This window comes from Canis lupus, chromosome 13, assembly GCF_048164855.1.
Source record: "Canis lupus baileyi chromosome 13, mCanLup2.hap1, whole genome shotgun sequence".
NCBI lineage: Eukaryota > Metazoa > Chordata > Mammalia > Carnivora > Canidae > Canis > Canis lupus.
Window position 1 is genome coordinate 61,505,850 of NC_132850.1, and position 22,453 is coordinate 61,528,302.

General features: G+C 38.5%; 1 protein-coding gene and 1 long non-coding RNA gene across 4 annotated transcripts in view; one reads left to right on the plus strand and one right to left on the minus strand.

Moving 5' to 3' along the window:
- Positions 1-22,453, minus strand: part of MARCHF1 (membrane associated ring-CH-type finger 1) — a 797,228-nt gene that overhangs the window by 419,039 nt on the left and 355,736 nt on the right. The gene's annotated exons all lie outside the window — the stretch shown is intronic.
- On the plus strand, positions 13,438-15,135 carry LOC140602268 (uncharacterized). Its single transcript, XR_012005237.1, has 3 exons — positions 13,438-13,723; positions 14,669-14,787; positions 14,964-15,135. It is a non-coding gene; the product is annotated as an uncharacterized lncRNA (long non-coding RNA).

Here is a 22,453-nt window from a genome sequence, read left to right on the forward strand (position 1 = left end):
TAGTTGGCACTTTTAATTTTGGTGTCATCTTAAGGCAAGTATTAGAAACATAAGTGAACAGGGATGCTTGGGTGGCTCAGCAGTTGAGCATCTGCTTTCGGACCAGGGCATGATCTTGGGGTCCTGGGATCGAGTCCTGCATCGGGCTCCCCGCATGCAGCCTGCTTCTCCCTCTGCCTATGTCTCTGCCTCTCTCTCTGTGTGTCTCTCATGAATAAATAAATATTTTTTTTAAAAAAAGAAGAAACATGAATGAACAAACAATTAGAAGGGATGATGCGATGCTACTATGCTTCATCCCTGCTGTTATTGTCTGAATTTCCAACCCACAGAATTCATAAACATAATTATGTTTGTATTACGCTACTAAGTTCTGGGGTAATTAGTTATGTAGCAATTGTAACCATAACAGAATCACGGTGCCTGGAAGATAGGTGCTACCATAAAACCCCTAAACATGTGCCCTGGCTTTGGAAACAGGTGTCCAGCAGAAGTTAGAGGACCCTGGGACAGTTAATTTTGTGTGTCAACTTGACTGGCCAATGGGTTCCCAAACATTCAGCCAAACATTATTCTGGGTCTGTCTGTGAAGATGTTTCTAGATAAAATTAATATTTAAATCATTAGACTAAAAAAAAAAAAATCATTAGACTGAGTAAAGCAGATTGCCCTTCCTGAGTGGCCTTAATCTAATCAATTAAATACCTGAATAGAACTGAGCCTAAAAGGCTAAAACAAACTGTTTCTGCCTGACTGATTGAAGTGAGGCATGCATCTTTTCCTTCAGACTTGAACTAAAAAAACTGCGTTTTTTTTTGGGGGGGGGGGCGGGGGGGAGTCCTCAAGCCTGACAGTTTTCAGGCAGAAAATTCCACCACAGGGTCTCTTGTGTTTCCAGATCACCAGTTTGTGATCCTGGTAATTCTTAACTTCTGTAATAATGTGAACTAGTTCCTTGTAATAATTATCTTTTTTTCTATACATCTCTCTATATTCATCTCTATCTGCCTATCTATCTAATCTTCCATTGCTTTTGTTTCTCTGAGGAACCCTGATTAATACAGACCTTGAAAAGATGATTTGTGAGAGCTTGGAAAACCTCAAGGAGACTATTGATAAAGAATGGGGAATTTGGAAAGAAATTATTATTGGAGGTTAACAAAAAGGGTGACCATTGTTATTGGCATAAAGTTTGGCAACATTACCACTGATGATGGGGAAAATAGCTACAGGGATTTACAAGTTACATATGATAAGATATAAGAGTAGCAAAAAACTGAAAGAAAACTTTTGATTTTAAGCCAAATTTATAGGAAATATGAAAGAGGCAGGACTTGCTCCTTTTATTTAAAAACAAAACTATTTCTCGGTCCCTATCTCTCCCAGAAAAAGAGTCTCAAATTAGAGAAATGCTTCAGGGAAAATATCAAATCCTGATTCCTTTCATGTAAACATCTCAGGGTCGAGGGAATGGTAAGGGTCAAGGGAATGGTAAACTCTTTGGTAAGAACTTAGAAAGATTGGAAATAGTGCCTCCTAAGTCCTTGGAAGAAATAAAAGCCATGAAAGGATCTTAAGAACATCCCTGGCAAATTCCCTCTGTTAAATAGTAGATATTCTGATAATTTTAAGATCCTGTCCATCAGTCTAACATGAAGCCAACACAGTTGAGTTTACCTTAGAGAACTGTGGGTATGACTTTAGTCTAATTCAATGGATTATAAATCAAAACGCAGGAAACCTACAAAATGTTTAAAGAAATTGGTCAGTTTTGATTGAAATAAACAGAGAGAGTCCAAAATAAAAAGAGGCCTTTGGACCTGCCACCTTTCATGAGTAGGAAGCAAGCTTGAGGTAGTTTCTTATTTGAAGTACAGATCAAATTTTATGGGAAAAAGATAATAAAGTAAAAGGAGTAATCAAGAGATACAGAGCAGAACTGAGTCTCCAAAAACTGCTTTAGAGAAGTAGGAATAAACCATAGTCAAAGAACTCATGAAAAATATGCAGTTGGATTTCAGAATTGTTATGGACCAGTGACTGCTGTGTGTCTTTTATCTCCCTCCTTTCTGAATAGGAGTGTCTACGGAGGTCACTCAGCCACTGTAGGCTAAATGTGTAGTAAAGAGATGACTTGTCGGCTTATTTTAGGTTCTTCAGATTGAAAACAACCATACTAGATAAACTGTATTCAAAAACCCAACTGGAAAGTTTACATGGCAGAGTCCTAGACTTGTAATTGATGATGAAATAGAGTGAGACTTCAGAGGGCTTGGGGAAAAAATAATTGTATTTTGTACCCTGCAATATAAGGGAAGGAATGCAAGTAATGGTGGCTCCAGAAGAATGGTGGTGGTTTAAAAACATGAAACCAAAGTTGTCTGACACTATTTCCAGCAAAATATGGGATCTACATATTGTAACACAAGAAGATAATCTTAGGAGATAATCTTAAACAAAGACAAAGATATAACCTTAATCAAGAGAAAAACAACTTGTGATATGCAAGGGAACCCCCACATAAGGCTATTGGAAGATTTTTTTTGTAGAAACTTTGCAGGCCAAAAGTGAGTGGCACAAATTTTGCAGGCCAGAAGCTGAAAAAAAATAAATTCCAACCAAGAACATTCTATCCAATTAACCTACCATTCAGAATTGAAGGAGAAATAATTTTCCAAACAAGCTAAAGCTAAAAGAATCTACCACCAGTAAAACAGCCTTACAAGAAATGCTGAAGGCACCTCCTTAGGCAGGAAAAAAAGGGCACTACTTAGTAACAAGAAATCATATGAAAGTATAAACCTTACTAGAAAAGGCAAATATACAGTAGAGGTAGGGGGTTAATTACTTAAAACCTAGAGTGAGGGTTAGAAAATGAAAGTAGCAAAAATAACATTAACTAAGAATGAAATAACCCCTAACTACAATTACTTAAGGGATACACAAGATAAAAATATATAAAATGTGACATCAAAAACATAAAATTTATGGGGGGGGTACAAATGTAGGAGTTTACACTGTGTTCAAACTTAAGTTGATATCAACTTAAAACAGACACTTTTATAAATAGAAGTTTTTATATTTAAGCTTCATGGTAACCACAAAGCAAAAACCTACAGTAGACACACAAAAGATAAGGAAGAAGTAATTTGAGTGTACCACTATAAGGAATCACAAAGGAAGAGAACAAGAGAAGAAGAAAAGAGAGGAACTACCAAACACCCAGAAAACAATTCACAAAGTGGCAATAAGTACATATTTATCAATAATTACTTTAAACGTAAATGAACTAAATATTCTAATCAAATACATAGAATGGCCAAATGAATATCAAAACTCATTTATATGCTGCCTACAAAGAGGACTCACTGCAGACATAAGGTTGATGCCCTCATAAACTGAAAGTGAAGGGATGGAAAAAGATATCCATACAAATGAAAACCAAAGAAATATGGTGCAGCTAAACTTTGATATCGGACAAAATATACTTCAAAACAAAGAGACAGTGAAGATCATACATGATAAAGGAGTTAATACAACAAGAAAATCTGTAAATATTTATGTACCTAATAAAGGAGCACTGAAATATAGAAATCAAATATCTAAAAGGAGAAATAGATAGCAATGCAATAAAAGTAGGATACTTTAATATTCCACTTATATCAATGGATAGATCATCCAGAGAGAAAATAAGAAAAGCATCACCCTTAAATGACATATTAGAACAGATGGACTTAATACAGAGCATTCCATCCAAAAGCAAGAAAGTATACATTTCTCTCAAATTCATATGGAACATTCTCCAGGATAGATCAGATAATGAGCCACAAAACAAGTGCTATCAAATTAAAAAAATAATCAAGCATCTTTCCCTACCACAATGGTATAAAACCAGAAATCATTTACAAGAAAGAAAACTGAAAATTTCACAAATATGAAAAAATATGTTACCTAACGACAAATGGGTCAATGAAGAAATCAAAAGTGAATTAAAAAAATATCCTGAAAGAGTGGAAATACAAGACAGAAGTTCATAGAAAGAAATGCCTATTTCAAGAAACAAGAAAAATCTCAAGTTAACAATCTAAATTTACACCTCAAGGAATTAGAAAAAGAAGAACAAAGCCCAAAGTTGGTAAAAGAAAGGAAACAACAAAGATTACAGCAGAAATAAGTAAAGACTAAACAGACAATAGGAAAGATCAGCGAAACCAAGAGCTAGAAGAAGACTCAGGGGAAAAGCTCCTTGACATGAGATTTGATAACGATTTTTTGGAAATCACATTTTTGGAAAGCATAAGCAACAAAATAAAAAAATACACAAGTGCGGCTACATCAAACTAAAAAGTTTCTGCACAGGAAAGGATACACCAACAAAATGAAAAAGCAACCTACTGAATGGGAGAAAATATTTGCAATTCATATATCTGATAAAGGGTGAACATCCAAAATAGATGAAGAACTCATACAACACAATAGCAAAAACAAGTCAGAGTAATAATCCAATTTAAAAATGGGCAGGGAAAAAAAGAAAATTGAAAATAAATAAAAATGGACAGAATATCTGAATAGACATTTTCCCAGAGAACAAACACAGAGAAGGCCAACAGGTACATGAAAAGATGCTTGACACTACTAATCATCAAGGAAATGCAAATCAAAACTACAATGAGATATGACCTCACACAAGTCAAAATAGCTACTATCAAAATGACAAGAAATACGAAGCGTTCACAAGGATGTGGAGAAAAGGAAGCAACTGTGCTCTCTTGGTGGAAATGTAAATTGGTGCAGCCATATGGAAAACAGTATGGATGTTCCTCAAAATATTAATAATATAACTACTGTATGAACCAGGAATATCATTTCTGGGTATTTATCTAAAGAAACAAAAACACTACCTCAAAAAGATAGACGCACCCATGTTCATCTCAGCCTTATTTGCAGATAAGAGATGGAAACAACTTAAGTGTCTATCAACAGATGAATGGATAATGTACACACACATACACACACACTGAAATATTATTTAGCCATAAAAAAGAATGAGATCTTGCCATTTGCAACAACATGGATGAGCCTTGAGGGCATTATATGAAGTGAAATAAGTCAGATTGGGAAAGAAAAATACTGTGTGATTCCACTTATATGTGTAGTATATACAGATACATATATATGATGCATGCATGTGTCTACACACACACACACACACACACACACACAAGCACACAGAAACAGAGAACAGATTGGCAGTTTCCAGAGACAGGTAGTGGGGGTGGGCAAATGGGTTAAGGGAGTCCAAAGGCACAAACCTGCAGTTATTAAATCAATCAGTCAGTCAGTCATGGGGATGCAATGTATGGCACGGCAACTACAGTTAACGTCACTATATTCCACGTTTAAAAGTTGCCAAGGGGGCAACCCAGGTGGCTCAGTGATTTAGCGCCGCCTTCAGCCCAGGGCGTGATCCTGGAGACCCTGGATCGAGTCCTACGTCGGGCTCTCTGCATGGAGCCTGCTTCTCCCTCTGCCTGTGTCTCTGCCTCTGTGTGTGTGTGTGTTTCTCATGAATAAATAAACAAAATCTTAAAAAAAATAAAAATAAAAAAAAATTAAAGTTGCCAAGGTTTTAGGAGCAGACATGCAAGCAGCAGCCATAGTGTTGGAGGTGGTTCACAGCAGCAGAGGAACTGGTGGAGGTGGCTAGGGAGGCTTCTACGGTGGTGATGGACATGGTGGAAAGTAGAATTCTCAGGCCATTCACTGGTGGGGCAACTGAATCTACTTTGCAACAAAGTCACCCATTCAAACAAGCTAATATGGAGCCCACATGGAACCTACCAGACTATACCTTACAGCTTCAAGACCCTGCAGTACATCACCAGGTGTGATTCTTTGAAGGGAGCTTCAAAGTCACGAGAAGAAATGAACAATCGAGAGCCTTATTCAGAAATTGGTTTGAAAATTCAACTGCTCTAGTTTGGATTAACCCCTCTCCTGCTTTTTCTCATCCCAATCGGCATTTATAATTTTGTGACTGAGGGTCACTTGTTTATTAATGTTCTGTGACTTTAACTTTAGACAACTTATTATATTGCTGTCCTGTTGGCTCAGTAGAGCTCAAGATATCAACCGTTTGGAAAAACTAAACTTACTCAACTTGGCAAAACCAAACCTTGGCACACAGGTGTGATACAACTTAACAGGAATCCTCAATTCATCCGTAGATAAGAGGGGAAATAAAAAAAACTGAGGCAGTACCTTGTGTTAGGACTTTCTGGTACTTGCATCCTGGAGAGAAAAACATCTGAAGGCAGAATTAGTTTCTAATGTGGCAAACTGGACTAAATCAAAGTTCTGATTTGCTCACTCTACCCTGGATAGGCACCCAGAATCTTGGAGTTGTTAAATATGAGCCATCCTTGGCAGGATGAGGTGCCGTGTATGAATATGCTCATATAGATTTCACAGCATTCTTCAAAGTTAATGTAAATACTAAGTAATTTCTCTTTTAATGTTTAGGTTATTAGTTTTAAGGTAAGCAAATGTGGGCATACTACTCCTACGGGAAAGTTTTAAAGATTTAATAACAAAAGTATTTGAAGGAGATTTCAACTGGTTAGATTCCTTTTTTTTTTTTTTTTTTTTTTTTTTTTTGGTTAGATTCTTCTAATGCCTGCTGTAATAATACTGAAATGGTAGGATGGCTGGCCATGGGAGTGACCAGTCTTTTTATGGGACTGGTTGGATTTTGGTCTTTCAGGCATGCTAGTGTTAGTGTCCTTTGGTCGAGAGGATATGAGCAGAAGGGATCATGCAGCAGGCTTTATTTTAATGCAGATTCACTTTACTTTCTTTGAGCTGTGCTGAAATGTCAAAATGGCTCATACCTATAGACTGTAGGTCAGAACAGCAACAAACTGAAATATTTGAGATCACACAGGTTGGAAATACGTAATAAAGTGCGTAAGATGTCTAGATAGTGCAGCTGCATTCTGTTGTAGTTGCACAGGTTCCCAGTATGGTTATAGTCTCTCTGTGATAAGCTTGGCCAAAGGTGATTGTCCACCACTAAAAATGCCTCTGCCACTTGGAATTCTGTTGCTGCTTTTGTGACTGGAATGTAGTGGTCTTTAAAATTTAAGGCAAAATCTTTCTTAAAGTCCAATAGGTTTTCAAGTATATTGTGCCCTGTTCTAAAAACCACTAAGTAGGTACACCTGACAGTATTATCATTTGCGATGCCACTATTTCACTTAGTCTAGGTTTAGATTCTTGTATATTTTGCCCATAACTTTTTACAAAGTACTTATTTTACTGCAAAGAGAAGATATACACACATACATATATATATATATATATATATATATATATATATATAATAGAGAGAGAGAGAGATCTTGTGTACGTGTCCTTAAACTTCCAATCTTAGTTTTTCTCGTAGAGATTGTTGAACACAGCTTGTTAAGAACTAGATTCTGAAATTTTACTTGGGACCACAGAATGACACTTGAGAGAAAACTATTTGCACATGACAGATTTTAGATCCTTTTTGCTTCTAGTTTGTGTAGCATTTATTGAACATTTTGACAAATATTTCTATAAGTCTAAAAGTGAATTCTTTAAAAGTTTAAAGAAACTCAACCAAACAATAGTACAAAAACACTGGCACTCGAGTGTTGAATGTTACCATATGTGAAATAATGTATTTCAGGGTAGTGTGAGCTTTTCATGTTAAGTTCTAGTAAGAGAGTGAGCCAAATTAAGCAGACCTGACACTGGTGATGTGACTAGCTGTAAATTGTCAGACAAGATATAAGACAAAATTGGCAACTTGAAATTAAAGCATGCCAAGCTTTTGATACATTTGTCTTAAAATATTAATGAAACACTTGTGGGCACTGATAGGAAGTATCCACATTCCCAAAGGTTCTGTGAGTTTTGTTTAGTTCTGTGTTTTGTTTGGTTTTCAGTGACTGTCTGGCATGTTTTCAATCCTCAAATATGTGGTTATCTTTGTGTAGTGCCATAATTGGTGACTTGCATTCAGTTTTATCAGCCAGCAATACTTTCAGTAAACAAGAGGGATTGAAACTTGCTGAATTTGGACACTGAACCTCTCAAGTCACTCACTGTAAGTTAGTAATTGCTCATCGTATTGGTTTCAGATGCTAGCACACCATGTGCTGTGTTTGAATTTTACTAAAATAAAAAGTTAAGCCATAATAAATAAATAAATAAATAAATAAATAAATAAATAAACAAACAAACAAATAAATAAATAAAGTGAAAGTTCCCGAGAGAGTACATCTTAAAAGTTTTCTCCACAATAATAAAAAAAAATATTTTGTGACTGTGTATGGTGACAGGCGGTAACTAGACTTATTAAGGTGATCATCTCACAATATAAACAAATAGTAAATCATTATGTTGTACACCTGAAACTAATGAATGCTATATGTCCATGAAACTTTAATTTAAAAAAAAAAAAGAAAAAAGGTGGGATCTATAGCCACTGCCGGTGCATCTAGGTAAAAATGACTAAATGGCTACTGCCAAAATTGGTGCTGGGTGGAGTCTGAGGGCTGGTCATAAAAAGCAATGCAGCTTCTGATTTGTTTTCTGGAAAACTCACTCAGAACCTGTGCCTCCACGTATGAAGTCTAACTAACCCAAAGTACCATGCTGTCAGGATGCAATGACACATGAAGAGGTCACGTGTAATTTTTCATTTGGCAATCCTAGTCTTCTGATCCTCCAATGCAGATGCCCAACATCTAAATGAATGAGCTTTCAGAAAATCTCAGTCCCTAGTACTGAAGCCACCTCAGAGTCACACACTTGGAGTCACAGCCACAAACAGTAAAACATCCCACTGCATACTGTCAGATTCACAGAGAATTCATGAACATTATAAAATGGTTGTTTTAACCTATTAAGTTTGGGGCAATTCATTGCACAGAAATAGCAACTAAAATACTATCTCATAGAGAAGTTGTAAGTTATCATGAAAAGTACTTAAAACAATTCCTATTGAACTTGCAGTATGTGTTCAATAATTAGTAATAGATTAATAATGATGATTATAAATATATGAATGTGTGTGTGTGTGTGTGTGTGCAGCACTGATTTACCCAAAGGGAAAATACTTTTCACAGTACAATTCATGTAGAATTGAACCAGGCCAGTAACTTTAAGTTCAATAGCTATAACAAAAAGTCATCACCTTTGGGATCCCTAGGGGGTTCAGGGGTTTAGTGCCTGCCTTCGGCACAGGGCGTGATCCTGGGGTCCAGGAATCGAGTCCCGCATCGGGCTCCCTGCATGGGGCCTGCTTCTCTCCCTACCTGTGTCTCTACCTCTCTCTCTCTCTCTCTCTCTCTCTCTCTCTGTATCTCTCAGGAATAAATAAATAAAATCTTTTAAAAAAAAAAGTCATCACTGTATAGTTGAAGACCATTTAAAAACTATTCAGCATGATGTTATTTTGTTAAGTGTTACCATAATTTAGGGGAAAAAAACTGCTTTCCATAAGTACTCAAATATTCACAAAATTATCCTATACATATGAACTTTCAAAAACTTTCCCTTCAATATCATTGGCTATTTTAGCTCTTCCTAACATGGCCTGTTCTTTTTAATGCCTAAAGAAACGGGGGAAAAAAAGAGGCAACTAAGAATGTTACCACAATAAAGATGAAGTACAAAGAACAATCAAAATAAATAACATTTATCTACAGTATTCAGTTTTAATTAAAAACCTATGAAATGTTGAAAAATATTAGCATAAGTAAGGAAGACCTGGCAATATGTACATGGAATAAAAGTGAAATTTCACACGTGGAGCATGTGTTGCTCTGCAAATTCTTGACTCTGGAGAATTCTCAGTCTAGCAGCTAAGAGACTAAGGTTAAGAAAGGAACAGAAAGCCTTAAGGTTAGGTTTCACTTATCTAAAGCAAATAGACATGGTCTGTACAAGCAGAGGTCAGAGTGTTGGCAAACTTCAAATAGCAATGAATTAGCTTTTTATTTTTTTAGGTCATTATCATTATAAAAGGCTCCTTCTATGATGCCATGTGACCCTAAATATTTCTTCATCACCTCATCATTAATGGAAGGTATTAATTAATGAGTCATGTTCACTATGAGTAATAAAATATGCTGATAAGAAATATGGTGAACACAGGGAATTGCTTTCTTTAGCACTTTCATTTATCAAACACATAATGGTGTTTATTTTGTCCCAATGAATCTCCCTTGCATTAGAAACATTAACTCATTTTAATTCTCATCACTCTATAAAGTAGTCCTCATATTTGTCACTATTTTACACCTCAGGAAACTCAGGCACAGATGTTAAGTAATCTCACCAAGATCCCACAGCTAAGTGCAAAGCTCAGATTTGCGCCCAACATGCTTTTAATGACCTCACTCTTGCCTCTCAACACAGACAGTATCAAGTGACATGAAAGAGATTCCTTCTAATTCTAAAGTGTGAGTTTCTATTATACTCCCATTGGGCACCAAACAACATGTCTGAGTTAGATGGTAACACCAACGATCAAAGGTGAATCCTTTGCCGTATAATTGGCTAATCGTATGCAGAAATCCCTTCCTCCAAAACTTGAAAGAACTATAGTAGTAGTTTCACAGTAAACGGTCATATAGAAAGTAGTTCCAGGTTAAAATAAAACATATTGCTAGAATCTGAATTTCTAAAGCTTCGTAAAATTTAACAGGTCTCTCTCATATTTTGTAATATCATGAAAATTGATTTTGAAAAATAAAATTGGAAATTAAAACTGTGCTGTGGACCTAAGTCTACACGACGTAAGCATATAACTTCCACATATGAAGCATTCATAGCCGTTCACTGCTCCATGGAGCTTTTTAGGAATAAGGCAGGAATAATTGGTATGGTTTATGGATGGGAATAACTGCTATCTGTAAAGAATTTAATAATTTGTGAAAACATACACTGCTGCCTCACCTAACAAATACCTTTTTACTCTGTATCTTACGCTTGAGCTTCATTTGCTGTGCCCTGCAGCACTGCATGTCCGATGGTTTAGTGCTTGCCAGTACTTTTTCCCTAAGAAACTTTCTGATGTTGACATCAAAAGTACAAATCCTAAAGAATTCAAAGTGTTCCTCTGTATCAGAGAATGTGTACTGTATTCTTTGGCCGTGGTTGGGTGAAGGGATCCTCTGCAATTGTTTTCATACCCAGGTTTGCAAGGTTTGATGAATGGAATGATCAACGTGTAAAGTGAGAGGCTGAAAGCCCAAGTCAGACACTCAGCACCCCAGAACACTGTCCTTTTCTTCAATCTCCTTGTCACTCTTTTAAGAGCAAAGTCTTATCACCAGTTGTACCCTCATGTCATGCCTATTTCAATTATTTAACAGAGCTGCAGAGACAGGAAACAGAATAGGTATCGAATAGATGTCATTTCTCATCTTCACCTGGAGGTTATGAAGGCTGCTCCAAGTGGCTCTGGGTGATATTCGTAGGCATGAACTAGGGGAAAGCAATACTTAGACTGCTATCCTTTTTCTTCATCAGTGCTTCAGATTACGGGATTCTAAATCCACATTGGCATTGTCAGTGCTGCAAAAGATCGAGTTAAATGCTGGCCAATCAGCAAGTTCTAAAAATCCTGCCTAATTAAACAAGCGTGGCTTTATCTATGCCTCCCATGCCCCAAGACACCTCCACATCAAGATTTTTGATCAACGATCTTTGAAACACAATGATCATACTGAGTCTCATTAAACCAGCCATGAATGCATAATAAAAGTTTTTAAATGCACACCAGAGAGGACTTTTGACAGTCTACCTGCCTAACGAACAAACAAACAAAAAACTGAATCAAATCTGTAAGGACAGAACAAACTGATGGTTGCCAGAGGCAGGTGGGGGTGGTGCGTGGATATGCACAATGGGTGAAGGGGAGTGGGGGATACTGGCTTCCTTTCTGGAAGGAATAAGTCACAGGAAAAAAGGCACAGCATAGGGAATATAGTCAATGATACTGTAATCCAGTTGTATGGTGACAGATGGTAGCTACACTCGAGATGAACGTATCATAATGTGTAGAGGTACTGATTCACTATATTGTACACCTAAAACTAATATAATGCTGTGTATCAACTATATTCAAATTTTAAAAGTTTTAAAAATAAAAAAATTTTTAAGATTAAAATACTGTTCAAGGTGTATCAGCATTACTGTTTTGAATAATTTAATTGTCAATAAGATGTGTTATTCAGTCTTAGTTATTAATGAAATTACCCACAACATCTGTTTTAAACAAGAAAACTAATGTACATTATGGTAATGTCATTGCTGAAAGTAAATAATAATCTGGATATTTCCTAGTCTTCATTATATAAAACTATTTCAGTACTATTAGTAGACTCAGTGGGATTCGCTATAATAAGCACATAGGACTCTAATATTCCACTGACACTCAGAGGTTGGAAAGTATTCTGCTGAAGAAAAGAGAACTAGCCTTCTTCCCCCCTGGTATTCTCCACAAAGCGTTTCACATCTATTAAAAATGTATTTCAGTTAGTTAAAACAGAGCGTTCTGGGTAAATATGCACAGTTACTCATAAATTAATGTCTGTGATTACTTTACTTGGATCTCAGCTATCTCCGAGCTCTGAAGTCAGCTGCTGCTCAAGTAACAATACAGAAAACTATGGTGACCACCCTTTGACAAAGAATCCTTCAGCACCCTGTTATGTTGTGATATACACTCAACCAAAAAAAAAAATGGTTTAAACAATAAAGGAATTGAATCACTTCACTGGAAAGTGGTTTGGTTTTAAATAGGGGTTGGTTTCAAGCAAGGACTAACCCAGTCACTCGTCCATACTGATGCTCCCTGTATCGATCTTTATTCTATACACAAACCTCTAACTGAAAAGAAACTGGAATTTTCCTCTTAGAGACTTCTAATTTTTGCACTTACTCATTTATACTTATGTTACAGAGTAATTTTTTTCCCATTTAGAGGTGTTAAGAGCTCTACTCCAAATAACAAAAGTGCCGCAACTCCCTAGGGTAGAACACAGCTAAAGAAAGAGCAGGGGAAATGTGCACATTTCTTCCTCTGCCCTCCCTATTTCCAAGTCAGCTTCAGCATCAGAATATCTCTGGTCAGCCTTGAAGCTCCAACCTTTTCCCTCATAATGTCCAAATCTAGAACTCATGTTCTCATATAAACTGTCCAGAAAAGGAGAGTAAGTCTATTCCAGAGGTCTTCAGGAATAATGCGACTTCCCTCCCCAAAAGTCCTTTAAAGGATTTTTCTATGTGCCATTGATTCTGGTGGAGTTATAGAGCTATTCTTGAACCAATTATGATGACACAGTATCATGACATACTGACTGGTGTAAGGCGATCAAGACCCTCCCCAATCGCAAGGCTGAGGAAGGACAGGGTTGGTTCTCTGAGCACTGGTACCAGAAGGAAGAATGAATGATACGTAGCAAGACAACAGGTATCCCCTAAGGGTGAGCCCTCCCTCACTACTCAGTCCTATCATACCTGAGCCAAATACACCTTTGAAGACAATCATGGCCTTTACGTGCCCAGAGTGGAGCGAGACCAGATGATTACGTTCAAGTAATAACAGAAGAAAATAAAACATCCTTACTGTTTAAACAGGATCTAGTAAATGTACTTTTTCTCCAGGGGACAAGCTGAAGAGGTAAGTGACTCACTCAAACTTAAGAGGTTTTGGTGGAGCTGGACTCCATGTCCTGTATGCTTAATCTCAGTGCAGTGTCCTCGCTACTGTTCTGCCCATTATTATTTAATTATATCTTATTTTCTGAATTTTGACTAAATTAACTCCAGCTATATTCTATAAATGGGACCCATTTTATATACCCATCTGGACCTTATGGGTCATAGGCAAGTAACTTTAACCGCAAAAACGCAAACTCAACCTATTCAGAGTCTAGCAGATCTGGGGATTATATTAACTCTTTAAATCTTTGGGACTGTACTTTTGTGCCTTGAGGAACAAATCACCAAATGCAGTAATAATAGAAAGGACACTAGACTGGCAGTCACAAGGCCTGTATTATCGTCCCAACTTTACCACGAACCAGTCATGTGATGTTGGCAAGTTGTTTATTCTCTTTGGGTTTCCTTTTTGGAATTAAGAATTTTTAAGAGGCTTTCTAATTCTGGGGTCACTTTTTTATTTTTTAAATTTTATTTATTTATTCATGAGAGACACAGAGAGAGAGAGAGAGGCAGAGACCAGGCAGAGGGAGAAGCAGGCTCCCTGCAGGGAGCCCGATGTGGGACTCGATCCCAGGAACCTCGGAGTCATGCCCTGAGCCGAAGGCAGACACTTAGTCACTGAGCTACCCAGGTGCCCCTTGGGTCATTTGATTTCTAAAAATTTTGCTAAGGAATGTGAAAGAGTTATGGTACCATAATTACAAAGAAACACATAAAGTGTGAAATTAGATCGGCTAATCTCAAATTAGTCTCTGGCTTTGAGATTATGTTATTTAACTTTTATGATTTTCTACTAAAAATAGAATTAATCAATCATCTTCCAGATAAATAATAATTTATCCACTCTGTTCAAAATGAAGAATATATATCAAAATGCCATATTGTTTTCAATTCCCTCAAGTTGCCAGGTCAGCAACCAGTCTGAATAAGGAAAGGTAGCCCAGTGTGGCTGTCCTTGGAAACGAGAGTAGGAGGAGATCTTGAAGGGGGCATCCTAACCCTAGGAAAAAGGAAGGAGAGGTAAATATTCATTTAAAAAAAAGGGGGGGGGGGAATTGAAGTAGAGAAATATCATAAAATCATGAAAACAGTAAAGAAAAATGTACCTACAATCAAAGGTGTTTTTGTTTGTGTGTTTTTCTCTTCAAACCTTCTAACGCATGGCTGCCATGCATGGTCAATTTGTGGGCGAGAAGAGGTTAGAAGAAAAGCATCTGAAGCCCCTTTTCTCCTCTTACGAAACTATCATCTGAGATATGGACTCTGTGCTGACGGAGCGTGTGGCAGCACGCAATGCAGGTGGCAGGAACACCCCTGGTGTGATCTCTGGTTTATTCCAATGTTTGAAATACAGTAGGCCTCAGAGACATTGGCTTATAAATCTTTTTTTTAAATAATAAATTTATTTTTTATTGGTGTTCAATTTGCCAACATACAGAATAACACCCAGTGCTCATCCCGTCAAGTGCCCCCCTCAGTGCCCGTCACCCATTCACCCCCACCCCCCGCCCTCCTCCCCTTGGCTTATAAATCTTAAATAATTATTTTTTTTAAAAATACATGCTAGTTGGCTAAATGTGGGAATTTACATGATCATCATAATTTCTAGTTACAGAGTGTGAAATTAAGTCACACCTAGAAGTCTAAGAATTGGATTACCTTTGTAAGAGACAGAGGTCAAGAAGCCAAATCTCTAAGGTGAATTAATTGCGGCCTAACACGTGGTGTTAATATATCTAAAAAAGAAGGGAAAAGTGGATTAACGGGAGCAAAGTGTGGCCCACTCACGGAAGTAGGCAAATGAGATTTAAAGAAGCTGGACTAGTCAATCTTTGTACCCAACTAGAGAAAGAGAGAGCTGGAGGGATGCGGAGTTATGAACCTCTTTATAGAGGGACCTTCCCCGGTGGCTTCCTCAGGGTCATGGCTTCTCAAGATATAGATGAACTGACCTCACTCCAAACCATCTAATTTCCCTCACTGACCCCATGCTATGAGGTTAAATCTGTTTGCTAATTTCCCTTCCAGAACTTTCTTGGATCTTGCATTTAAGCATTCCATATATATATATATATGAGCGGAGCCGGAGCGGGTGCAGTTGCGTGTCATGGGCGGCCTGCCCAGCCCTGCCCCAGCCCCTGACCTGGCCCTGCCCCAGCCCTGGCCCTGCCCCAGCCCTGGCCCTGCCCTGCCCCTGCCCTGCCCCTGCCCTGCCCCAGTCCTGCCCCTGCCCTGCCCCTGCCCTGCCCCTGCCCTGCCCCTGTCCTGCCCCTGCCCAGCCTAGCCCTGCCCTAGCCCAGCCCTGCCCCAGCCCTGCCCCTGCCCTGCCCCTGCCCTGCCCCTGCCCTGCCCCTGTCCTGCCCCTGCCCAGCCCTGCCCCTGCCCTGCCCCAGCCCTGCCCCTGCCCAGCCCAGCCCTGCCCCAGCCCTGCCCCAGCCCAGCCTAGCCCTGCCCCAGCCCTGCCCCTGCCTTGCCCCTGCCCCGCCCCACCCCGCCCTGGGGACCCCGGCACCGAAGGGAGCAGGCCCGAGGGCTCCGCGGGGAGGCCCGAGCACCAGGGCGCCCCTGCAGCTCCCTGTGCTCCCGGGATCTCCTGGCTGGGGTCCCCGCGGGCCTCCTGTTGCCTCCCGGGGAAGCAAACAGCCCCTGCCAAGGGTGGCACCGTGTCCTTAACGGTTATACAGGGCGGGGGGGGGGGGGATTAAATGGTTAATCGAAATTTCTGCCCTTGAAATTAAAAAAAAAGAAAAAACGCAATCTCCCAGTAGAGTGAATTCTCAGAATACATTACATTTTTCAGATGGCTCTCTCCCGTGGTCACTCCCTCCTTGTGAGGGGATTCGGGGATTTGTCTTTAAAAGGACAGAATTTTCTTTTTCAATTTAGATGCACGTGCTTTATATTTTCCAGACGTTGTGAATAGATCGGATCTCTCCGCATCTTTTGTGTTTCTTCGCCCCAAAGGAAGGAAAATTCCAAAAATCTGTCATTTTTACACATCCTCAGACATTGCTTATAAGTTCTAATTTGTCCCCAGTCACACAGGAGATCTTCAGAGCAGCTTCTGGCTGCAGTGCATCTCTAACTAGCTCTGTATTCCACAGCAGAAATGCCCTTTCCATGTGACGGCTCTAGGTCTTTAGAAGTCGGAATAGGGACAAAAGGTAGAAAGGAGAAGTATTGTCCTTGGCAATTTAGCCAACAATAATCACTATGAAGATTGCTTAAAAAAAAAAAAAAAAAAAACCTAACAAACAAAAAACCTTCATTTAAAGATTTGCAGAAATAAATGCTTCAATATACTTTTAGGTTTGCTCTAATGTGAGTTCCTTTTGAGTGGCCCCCCTGGCAGGAGCTCTGCAGCGGCACACGCCCTCACTCCTCCCATGCAGCGGGCTCACCTGCGGAGGTATCATGACACATAAATACCTGAGACTCACTTCACCAGAGATCCGAGTTCAATAAGGCCGCAGCAAGAACCTGAAGCGGGCAGGTCTTAAGAATATCACAGATGAGGGTGCCTGGCCGGCTCACTGGGTTCAGCGTCTGCCCCAGCTCAGGTCAGGGGCCTGGGATCCTGGGATCAAGGCCTAGGTCGGGGCGCCCCCCCTCCGCCCCTCTCACCATTTGTTCTCTCTCTCAAATAAATAAATAAAATCTTTTTTAAAGACTCACAGATGATGCTGATACAAACCAATTTTGAGAACCACTGCACTATGTCAATATAATAGCTTAAGAACAATAAGCTAATTAAAGTTTGCCGTGTGACAAATTTCTGCTTTAAAATAGTAAAAAACAAGAAGGTTAGGAAGCCCTAACCCTGGCGTTTGCTCATCATCACTCTTCGTTTACACCGGATGTTTGTTAAATACAGAAGTTTCAAGGAAGGGACTAAAAGCCAAACTCCTCCAAAAATGCCATGTCCAAAGTTAAATTGATGATAATGCTTAAAAATTGCTGTAGCTTAAGGATCACACCTATGACCTGTAATTATGAGGTGGGTAATTCCTTACTTTAAAAATAATCAGGGGAATCTCTGGGTGGCTCAGCAGTTGGGCGCCTGCCTTTGGCCCAGGGTCCTGGGATCGAGTCCCACATCGGGCTCCCTACACGGAGCCTGCTTCTCCCTCTGCCTCTGTCTCTCCTTCTGCCTCTCTCTCTGTGTCTCTCATGAATAAATAAGTAAAATCTTAAAAGAAAAAAATAATCATTAATCCCTCTGTCTAGAAGGACTATCTTAATTAAGAGAAGGTTGGAAATAGAAGTCTGTAAATTTAATGGTGTGTGACAAATACTAAAATGTAAATTATGAATCTGTTTAGAAAAAGTAATATTGTTAGTGTTTACCTCCATGAAAAACTCCATGAAAAGCTAAGGCAGCTTTCCAGATAATTTAGACTCCAGTACTTTTGCTTAAAATATTCATTGATGTTACAGGAAAGGAGATTTTTAGCCTGAATTAACTAAATGGCTGTCTTAATCCTTTACCTCATTATGCATGTGAGTTATCCTTTGTTTACTCAGAGATTTTTCAAAAATCAGATTTGAATTTCAAGTTAATGTGATTTATGTGGTTGAGTTATTTCAATTAGCTTTATCTCGAAATTTAAAATGTAAATCACATTTCAAGGAAAAGGATATTTACTTCCTGGAGCATTTTAGATACTAAACAAGAGAAGGTTTATTATGGTTTTTCAAGTAAATGCTTCCGAAATAACAAGAAAAATGAATAACCAGGATATTTAATAAACATTTAGCTGGTACTGTATTAGGTGGTCCCATAAACTGGATTTCCACAATTTTGAAACTACTGAGGGGGGAAAAGGGGCTTTTAACACTCTGGGGTGCTCCACGGCCTTAGAACGCTGGAACGTAACATCACCTGACGTCAATGACTTGGACCTAACACCTTTCTTAAAGAAGCTCCCAAACTGTTCTGCCAACTAGAAGCATGGAGTTGCTCTGGGATGACTCATTGTGCAAAGATCCAAACCTAAAAAAAAAAAAAAATGTTGTGGAATGCATTTCTCCTATGGGAGCACGGTCCATCCTGCGCAGTAATTAAACCCTAGGGAATAAACGAGAGGCCTGTTACGCGTTCAACAACTGAGCACTATCAGGTACCGGCCAAGCTACCAGACAGGAGCTGTGGATTCTGGAATCATTCAGCTAATTTGTATCTGTGTACACAGTCTCAAAACATGATCCAGACTTCCAAACTTGATTTTTGTGGAAACTATTCACTCTAATTAGTGTTGAAACCCCTTCTGGAACATTCACTCTCCACCTGGACACTATTGCATACTCATGCCCAAATTACATTTGTTTTGCTTCCACCCTGTGGCTTCCAACCCTCTGGCTCTGGGAACAGTACCTCAATTACTGCCTCTGGCTACTAAATTTGGCATTTGCAGTTGGTAATTCTAATGTTAGGACGGAAGCTTTCTCTAAGAGATTCTAAATTTGTTCTTGATGACCTAAGTCGTCTCCAGTTGTAAAAGAAAACAGAAAAAATATGCATCTGATTTCTCTAAGTAAGACCTACTTCAATCTTTGTCAGCTTAAAAAAAAAAAGAGAGGCCTCTAAAGGGTATATTTTTACTATAATTAAGGAAGAAAAGAAACACAGTATCAGGCAAAGACAAGGAACCAAGTAAATATCTGCTGATGCATTAACTGGACAGCCTCATAATGCAACACACATTTATTGAGAATATTCTATGTTTTCTGAGCCATGCTAGGGATTAAGGGGTAGGAGGTCATACAAAATTATAAGGGACAATTTCAGTAGTCAAGGAGTTTGCTGTGTCACTAAGGAGATATGACAGACACAGGTCAGTCAATCTGAGAAAGACATGGGACAATACAATCAATATTTGAAACACAATACAGAATGTAAAGTGTCAAAGAATATTTGAACACCAAACAAAATCATCACAGGTATAAATAGATGATCTTAAGGAAGAACTGGGGTCCAAGTTGGGGCTTAGCAGAGAGAAGGTCTGTAGTCACTTCCTCACAGAGATGAGTGTGAGACTGGCACATGCAAGTTCAAGACACTTGTTGAAATAACAGAAAATTTGTTTAAGTTTTATCAGTTGGGTTAGGCCACACATGGCCATTAGCATGTGTCACTAACTAAAACTTGGGAAAAGAGAGGAAAGAAACCAGGCCAATGGCTAGAAGAAAGAACAAGTCCATGCAAAGCAGTATCTAAGTTGTAACTGCATCAAGGGCGGTCATATAAGTAATAAAGATAAGAACATTAAATGGTTTCTGAAAATGGAAACAAGGCATCTTGAGTTGGGGAAAGGATATTTCATAACACATCCCTGTTGATTGAGTGGGTTTTGGACCCACCAATGAACAGTGCACCTGATGGCCACTGTCAGAGGTTACTGGGAAAAACAGGTGAGCAAGACATCACGGCATTAAAATTTGTATCTCACAGAGAAGGGGGAAATCACACAGAGGGGGGCTATTTCTACCAGGGAAATGCTGAAGCATATGCTAATGTAGAGTTATAGAAAATTCAAATAAGCAAAACAAGATCAATGTGAAAAAAATAAAATTTCAATAAGAAAAAAAATAAAAACAATTAAAATTTCTGGTTCTAGGTTTGTAACAAATCTGCATTGTAATGAAGCATTTATGAATGGGTGTGTTTTCCTGGGTTTTGTCTGACTGTGGAAATCCGACTGTGATTCTATTTGGTATGTGCAAACACCCTTCGTAATTAGAAGAATATCCATTCAATGCAGAAATTCTGTCCCTGAAGACTTTTCAGAAGCAACTGAATGATCAACCTTCAATACTAAACACAGGATGATGGGGTCAGATGACCTCTCCAGGTCTTTGATTTTATTCTTTGGGAAGTATTGGTCCTAATTTTGGACACATCTGTTTTCTGAAGTTGAAAGCAGACTACAATGGAGCCAACGAATTTATTTCAGTCTTTTTGAGAATCAATGGCAATTGTCATTGTCACAGTTACATAAAATGTGTGATAACTATAGCAGGCACTGAAATACTTCTACTAGATTGTATTTTCATATTATGCTCATGACAAAAGAGTCTCATCAGAAACAGAATCTCCTTCCTAACTTCATAGGACTATCTTTGCTCTATTTTAATTTGCTGAGGAAGAGAAAAACAATCATTTTGTTCAATTCTCTAAAAAACACAAAACAACTGCATGTTGTAAGTAATCAAAAATCTAAGGAAGGGGGACACCTGGGTGGCTCAGTGAGTGAGAGTCTGCCTTTGGCTCAGGTCATGATCCCGGGGTCCTGGGATCGAGTCCAACATCGGGCTCCCTGTGGGGAGCCTGCTTCTCCCTCTGCCGGTGTCTCTGCCTCTCTGTGTGTCTCTCATTATTAAATAAATAAAATCTTAAAAAAAATCTAAGGAAGGTAAGCATACATTAATATTTAATCAGCTTTAGGAACATAGTTTAGGATTAAATACAATAAAATATGTTGTACTTTATTTTCTTGGTCAGATAAGTGAAATTAAAATTTTGTTTAAAAAACAAGATTTATTTTGGCAAATAAAATTAAGCAGCCTTGTCTCCAAGTACATAAATCTATAGTTAATCTTCGTTAATATTCTCTATGACTTTCAAAATACTAGGGTATCTGACTGAAGAAAAAGCAAATAGGATCAAAGCTCTTAGGGTAAATATCTATTTCTTCAGACATCTTCAGAAAATACAAAGCAGTCATCCCAGAAGGATCGATTGGCATCCGTAGCAAATTGGAGGCATGAGAGAGGGTATTCAAGTGACTTGCTTCAGAACCTCCCCACCCTTATCTCTAAGTAGTGGGGGTGACAGGGCAGTGGCTCTCCCTCCCCTTCCATATTCTGGAACTTAACACTTATGTGTTTCAAGTCTCATAAACCCCAGCCTTCTCAGAGCCTAGCAACACAGCTCCTCTCAGCCTTTTGATGACTTAAACAAGAAAACAGTGGTTTCTCCTCATTCATGTCAAAATTCTAACAGTGCATCAGAAAATTAAAGAGCAAATTTAACTAAGTGCTTCTTGTATGGTTTTAAGATACTAAGCAAAGGAGAACTGGCCCTGACCATCCTAATCAAGCAAACACACACAGATGCAGACACACATGAGTGCATACACACAAGCACATACACAAAAACACAAAACAAATGATGTCATTTTGGATTCCTAACTAAAATGTGAGTCCACATATAAAGTTATACGTATCTGCTCAAATATAATTTATTTGTATTCCCTATACATAAACCTCTCTTTCTAGTCTATTGAGTTTAAGTAGAAAACAGAATCATAGAATTTTGTATTTAAAAGAAAAATCAGAAAGCACCCTACCATTTTACAGATGACCAAATTAAGTCCCGGTAGACTGAATGATTTAACATAAGTGAAGACTAGTTGATGGCAGAGTCAATGCAGAACAATCCCCTGATTCACAGAGACTCTTTGCCCTTTTGCATGATCTGAACCAACATGATGAACATAAAGCTTAGATGAGTTTTAAAGTAAAAAGAAGTTATTTTATTTGTTTATTTATTTATATTATGCTTTTACTTTCTCTTAGTGAGTCTGAAAGAAATACATTTTGTAGTATAATTGTGAATTACATGTATCTTCTCTTTGGAAATCGTCCTTTACTAAAGATTTTTTTTTTTAATTTCTGAAAGAGCTCA